Genomic DNA, 7,775 nt, shown 5'->3' with positions numbered 1-7,775 from the left:
TAAATCCATGATAATGGAAAATAAATGACTTTGAGAAATCCTGACTTTTGGTCATTATGTGTCAATGTGGACCCCACATCTCCCATAATGCAACTTCCAAAGAGACTTTATCAGTTGCAGATACAGCAAGGTACTGAAAGCAAATGATGTAATAAAGTCACTGAGGGATGAAGACAAGGACTGAATGCTATACTTATTCAGTTTTCTCTCTCACCACCTCCTCCAATTCATAATCTGAAAGATATTAGAGACATTTGCTCAGATGACCCGTGATGAGCTGAGGACATCATCAGGGTTCTTTTCTCAGACCTGCTCCTCCAAACCTGAGGAGGACATCATACATCAGGCTGAGAGGCCATTTCAAAGGCACTGTGAAGTGGCTTTAAAATGACTTCCACACAATGTTATATCCAAGATAGAGCCCCCCACTACCTGTTTAAGGAAACCCACCACAACCTGGAGCCAAAGCCAGAAAAGGAGCAGCAGCTCCCAAACTGAGCCTTGGGGGTTTCCAGGAGGTCCTTGTAAAGTGATGACGGAAATCACAAGCAAATCTGGGTTTAAGACAGAGAATAAGGCTCTGAACATCTACAGAAAATAAACAGTCGACTCAGACAATAACACTTCTCAGTTCACTGATCACTGATCAGCCACAACATGAAACCACAGTTTTCAACTGGGAAATCCTTATCTGGATGTTACTTTGACACGTACCACCCACCTAAACACTGTTGTCAGTTGTTATGTGAAACTACTGTCAATGTATGTCTCTCATTCCATGGGCAGACATATTATCAGATTGCAGCTGTAAAATGTTTTTTTTAATTCAAGAATGCTAACATCTGAACAAGTCCCTGCTCTCTGACTGTGTCTCTGTCTATCTCTGCATCTACAGTACCGGCCCCCAGCCGCAGAGAGCAGAGAGCAGAGAGCAGAGACGGCCCCTGTCCTGAGGAAGAAGGGTGTGTCTGCAGCTGGATGTTTCATTCTTCTTCTCTTTGTGCTTTTTCTTCATCTACTGTCAGCCTAAGACAAAAGCTTTACGAAGAATGGAACTGGATATCGGAGAAGTGCAAGATATCTGTAGTGAAACTTTCACGTCATGATTCTGTTGTGATTCTTCACGCTTTCTTCAGCTACAGAGAAACATCATTGTCTCATCCTGTGAGTCAGTGGGATCAGAAGCTGATTGAAATTGTGTTGCTCTCACCCAAGGGCAATGCAAAGAGACGTAAGCCATATAATGTGCTTGCCAGTATTGATTTCAGAGTGAGAGGATAAAGCTAATACTAGAGGAGAATTCAAACCTGTGTGAAGGGGACATGTAGACAAAACAAAAAACAAACAAAAAAAAACTGTCTTACTGTCTTTGTGTAAAGTTGGAAAATCTATAATCTATAATATATCTGTTTAATCAGTGAATAATTTAGTGACATAAGCTATTCATTCATTAGATTTTGATTTCAAATTAAATTGCAATTCAAAAACATTTTGATTAATTAATCATTAATACAGAAATGTAAATGCATATGTACAGCTGGAGAGAGTTCATGTGAAGGGGCAAAGTGTCTGAAAGCTTCACAGCCGCAGATTTTAGAGTGAAAGCCACTGAAACCTGATCGGTGTCTTTTGGCCTGGTGCTCCCACATAAAGCCTCAGGTCATTTGTCAGCTGATGTCAACAGCTTTAGTTTGGCTGTTCGACTGCGCTTGTCCTGCCTCTGATGTGTGATGGTCAGCACAGAACTTCTCCACTCATTCATTTCGTTTCTCTTGTCTCAAATGGTAGAGCAGAAATTTGAAACTTCCTGGTTTGGGCTCTTGAATTTTGCTAGAGGAAACTTTTAAAATGTTTTTTTTTTTTTTTTTCATCAGCCATTGAAGTGAAATAACGTCATCCTCTTTGGAATGTGATACTGATATCTGTACTCCTCCATCAACAAAAATCTCTCACAAATTTAGATAAAGCTGGAAACTTGAGGACAGACAGCCACATGTCACCATTGTGCACTGTATGAGCAGGTTTCTACAAAGGTTTTCACAAACCAGTGATAAAAGGGACAGGACCCATGTGCTGCTTCTGGGAGGTAGGCTGAGGAGGAGTTTGCAGATTGGAAGACTAAAACACAGAGTCTGGCTGGGGACTGTTGTTGCATCTCACTCTCTCTTATTTCCTGGCATCTTTCCACTATAACTATCTTATGAAGGCACATAAAGGCCCTGAAAATATAGAAAAGTCATTGAACTGTAAGACTGAAGGATAAATTCTAATTCAATGTGAAGCAAGTTGGAAAAACAGCTGAAAAAAAGAAGGACCAAAATGACTCTGCTGGTCGGTAGCTGCAGGGCCTAAACTAAGCACTTAGCCTCTTCCCGGGGCTGTCTAATACCTGCATGATGAGGCCCCATAAATCTGACAGAGCTGTGACTTCTGTTTGAGCAGTGAAATGTACAGATGTTGAGTTCAGGGGAAATCCAGTCAACAGCCTTCTCTTAAAAAGTCTGTTCTGTTCTGTTCTTTGCTTATATTTCAATAAATGTTTCAGTTTTGCTGCTGTTTGTATTTACTGTGCAAAGCAAGGGCATAATAAAACCAAAGAACTAAGACCTTTTGGTGAGGTCAGTGTTAATAAAATAAGTCACCAGGTTTTACCTGAGAATCTATGACAGTGATATCAGTTGTCTGGTGACCACGTAGCACCATCATGTGGTGAGGTGAGTAAATAATATCATTAATACAGCATAACTTCTGATACAATGACCATTCTCATGTTTCTGCCCCTCTCAAGTATGAAGTACTGAAAAATGTAAACGGTCCATTCAACCTCAGAAACTGTTGCTAAACAAATCCTGAAACTTTACTGATTCAGGAAATGATCAACAAACAAGAATTATGTGAGTAAATGTGAGGTGTGAATGGAGGGCAAGAATAAAATCACTGATTGATTTTTTCTCCTGTTAAAGCACCCACAGAGGTCTCTCTGTTGACAGATACTCTGATGTTTTTTATTGCATCACTGCACTGCGTCCTCACCAGTGTTTCTTAGCACATGCACTAGTAAATGATTGGATGCTTGATGCAGAGTGACAGTTGTTTTTCCCAGCATTGTGCGTCACACATCAACACACACTCAGGGACAGAGGCTGTCTCTGTTTCAGCCATGATTTTACGACCTTCTCTGTCTTTTCTCGCAGACAGATTTCCTTTTGTACACTTTATAAATGTGGAATGTTTAAGGGAAAAGAAAGGTATTGTTACTTGCCAGGCAGAGTCACTGTGTTAGAGTGTGTGCCTTCCCTCCTGCTTCTCTTTCTCTCCTCCTCCCCTGTTTGCTCTCCAGGTGCCACTAACATGCTTGGTCTCCACCTGTGTCTGGCCACGCTGCTCAGTGGTCCTCCAGACTGGCCTGTCAGCATTCAGGACTCTCAATAAGAGCCTGCAGAGCTCTCTCACTCACACATTCTCTCATATATGTAGTTTGCTTTTGTCTAGACACACCAGGTTAGCAGTTGGTGTCACCCCCTGCACTTATTCTGAATGAGGTCTTTTTGTTTGGTATGACCACATTGTTCCATCCTCCTCCACAGTTTTGTGAACCTTTGTTATTAGTGTGCAGCTGGAAAATAAAACATTTCATTTTCACCTCTACTCTTCAGTTTCTTTGGTTGTAGGGGAATATGATAAAGGTCCTGTTTCATCCAGTTATATGAGTGTATCGTGTATATAATCAAACCTGTTTGATGAAAATATTGATAATACTGAATTCTATGTGAGTGGTCAATTAAACCTGTTTAATTGTTGCACAGCATTCTTTTAAACAGATCACTCACATTACAGTTCCACAGCAGCTAAGCAAATTCAGTCTGCTGATGAGGGCTGTGTAGTACAGTGGACAGCACCACAAGGTACAAGCACGTCAACCCTGCGTTGAGATTGTTTTGTCAAATGCCTAAAATACAGGCAACATGGAAATGAGAACATTAAAAATGACTGAATTAGTGGGATCAGATGACACTCTCTACTGACTGTGACTCTGTGAGTTTCTAGAATTTTTGATGGACATTTTCCATCCTGATTATTGTACCTGAATGCAGGGTTCCAGCTGTGAGTCTGAAAATGTTTCTGGACTTCAGTTATGACACAATGTCACAATAAACCTGCCTCTCTGCTGCTCATCTGTAAGAAGACCATGAAACTGTACAATATTAGACAAACCATAGTCTAATATCGCAGTGGATTTTTTAGTCAGTTGCACAGGAGGATTTAGACGAGGAACAGTTAAATACCTCAACCAAACCAGCAGATGTCAGCAGAATGCTACATGTTAGGATGGTGGAGTTGATTCAGTCTTTAAGGCCTCAACTCACCTGTCAGGGATCTTCCTCTTCACATACTTCATGTTGTGTGTTTCACTGATGGTGGTATGGTTTTGCATATTATATTTCATTTAATGTCTCTGCTCAGTCTGTCTCTGTCCTCCTCCTGTGCTCCTCCACTCCTCCACCTACTGCTAGGTGATGACATTTGAGCCCCTTCTAGATAAAACCATTCAAAACCTTAAATCTGCAAGAATCACCCAAACCACATGGCTATCATTGTAATCATGAAGATCAAGGTCCCCTAAACCTAACAAACAAGCAGTTTTACTCCACACCACAAAAGATTCCCTAACCTTAACTGAGATGGTTACCTAACCAATCCTTAACCATGGCAGCGAAACACCAGAGAGGAGTTTGAGTTTTCATACTGCAGTGTTCCATTGTTCACTAACTCTGATTGTTTTGGTCTTTAGCAGCTTAGCAGCTTCAGTATTTTTGGTTAAGCCACCATCCTAATTCCCACACTTGCGGTCAGTAATGGAAGTGTGTCCCATGTTTGAAACATGCCAACACTCAGTATACTTAACTAACACTGGACTCACCTTCTCTTATTAAGCAGTGCTCAGAGTTAGGTTTATCCCTCAGTTCACCTACTACAAGTCCAGCTGCTGGTGGTAAGGTGCCCATACAGTAAGCTGGTTTTAGGACCGACAATAACCAATAGTCATGAAGAAGTAAAATTTTGTGACAATATGAATATTATTATTAACCCTCCAAACACACAGGTATGTTAGATTCTCACAGATGGTTATCACTAAATACTCCTCTTTATTCCTCTTAATAAGACTGATGAGAGTAATCACAAATCTGACAAGACAAACATATCATTTTAAATATGATATCCTTTTATCGATAATTTGAGAAACACATTTCTTCCTTAAAATGTTATTTTGACAGAAACCACTCACAATATCATTATGTCTCTTTTATACAACATGATATTGGAACCACAGACTTTTAGATAACCCCTTGTTATCTAATGTTTATCATCTGAATGTAACTGTAATACTGTATGTTTGATTATATATATATTTGTTCATTATGTGGCAACAAACAAAACACCTGATCAGTCAGACATTTATCTGTGTTTGTGAGAGGTCCTTTAAATGAGTGTGTCCTAGTGAGCTCTGATCAATGTCCACACACTGGCAGTCTTCACCCTGATAAACCCAGAGTACACCACCTGTCCAGCACCAGGCCTCTGGACTGGATGGAGACCAACACAAAGTTTAGACTATTTAGCTGGACAGAAACACACACCTCCAAATGTATGATAATGTTGCTTTGTACCTGTTTGCTCACATGTTCACCATTACAACTCAATAAGCTGAGAATAAGTGTGATATTTTCAGCTTATTGCACTTATTGCCTCAAAGTGGGTGAGATGTCAAATGGTGCAGGTTCAAGATCACTGCTGGTACACCCTGAGGACAGGACTCAAACTGGTGACATGTGACACCATGACTTCATATATGACAGCTGTGGGGAACAATACATCAGTGAAGTAGCAAGGACCCTGAACAAGAAAATGAATGTACACCAAAGGTCACTGAAGACTGGTGGAAGGAAGACACTCACAAACCACCTCTGAGTGTATTAATAACCACACTCCAGACTATAGATAAAATGTTTAGCCAATTTATTTGGGCTTGGAAAAGGGCTAGGAGCTTTTAACCCATAAGAGCCTAGAGTCATTTCAAATATATAAATTATGGGTGATGTAAAACAGACTAAATAGATCACATGTAACACATATTTGAAATTTTATTTTTTTAGAATTATTAAAATTTTCTTGGGGATTTAATGAGTTAAAGGTCAGTTATAAGGAACTTTCTACAACACTTAAAGAGTTGGTGACACCTGTGTCACTGTGGGTTCTTATGGGTTAAGACTACAGGCTAAAATAGACTTTGGGGGGCTGAGACTTCCCAATATGAGACTTAACCAGGAACATTGATGGGGGCTCTGATAGTTTCCCTTTTCTCAAGCAGAGATAACAGACCTCTGTGGGTAGACTGAAATGTCCCATTTGGGTTGGCAGACTACTTGAGTCAGTGTCCAAAAGATGATATTCACAACTCAATAATCTCTACACTAGGAACATATGGCATTGTATACGCAAGAAAGAAAGATCATCCCTCTTCCTGGTAGCATCACCTTCAATATGGAATAATTCAAAACTGAAAATACGAGGGTGCTCTTCTGAAGAGAGTGGCACATTAAGGAGGTCAAGCACATTGGATTTCTAACTAACTAATTATAACAATTCCTTAAGTACATCTGATGAAGTGAGAGAACTCTAATCTGCAGAGAAAAAAGAAAAGACCTTTGGAGATTTCTCAAGTTTGAAGTCTTTCTAAAATAGACTTAACGGCTGGGTAGGCATCAGGTTGTCTACCCAGTCCTCTATATGCTCTAAACTGAAAGTGTTTAGTGAACTTCCACACCAGGCAAGTCACATTTCTAACTACCTCACTGATGGATTTAATGGTACTACCACAGGCTTAAAAGCTGTGTGGGAAAGGGATTTAAAGGTGGATGAAGATGATGAGTGGAATAAATTAGTGAGGGACATGACGGGTCTAAATCTATTCAATTTAAGGTATTCAACGGGCTCTACTGGACACCTGTGAGAATGAAAAGGGCAGGACTGGGTCATTCAAATCTCTGCTGGCCATGCCATATAGAATGAGATATATATGTTTCTTAATCGTCCTAGCCTAGTCACCTATTGGTCAATGAAAAGACCAATAGGTGGTGTTGATTTTAGCCCTGCTCCTGAATAGTCTAAAAGGAAATGAGAGAATAGGTGGGATACAGGTTCAATTCAGGTTCAGTGAGGGTCATACTGAGGCACTGGACAGAGGAGAATAACCCTACCTACTCTGAATGGTACACAGCCCTACCAGATACTGCCTGTTATGGGTAGCTGTTGTACAACATAAATGGGAAAGTGGACACATACAACTCTGGGAGCCATGTTAACACAGATCAGGGAAATGTAACCTAAGTTAAGGCTGCTGCACACATCAATTAAAACCAAGCCTGCAGTACACCATGTTGGTGGATGGAAGTAGGCCAGTGGGAGAAATGAGGCTTCCTTTCACATCAAGTATTTATTCATTTGTTATTTTTATGCCTACAGGTATGTATGCAACTGTATATAACTTTAATGTAACTTTTACTATTTTTAGTTTCATTTTATTTGTACTTATATATATATATATGTGTGTGTGTGTGTGTGTGTGTGTGTGTGTGTGTTTGTGAGAGCACACATCCATAGGACCTATTGTGACCCACCAAACCCATCTTTGAACAGAGTTCCACACTAAAGTCACCAATCCAAGATCATCATCATATTTTTCATGGTATAACTTTTTTAGGAATGATGAATAA

Source organism: Lates calcarifer, linkage group LG7_1, assembly GCF_001640805.2.
Source record: "Lates calcarifer isolate ASB-BC8 linkage group LG7_1, TLL_Latcal_v3, whole genome shotgun sequence".
Classification (NCBI taxonomy): Eukaryota; Metazoa; Chordata; class Actinopteri; family Centropomidae; genus Lates; species Lates calcarifer.
This window is presented reverse-complemented; position numbering follows the sequence as displayed.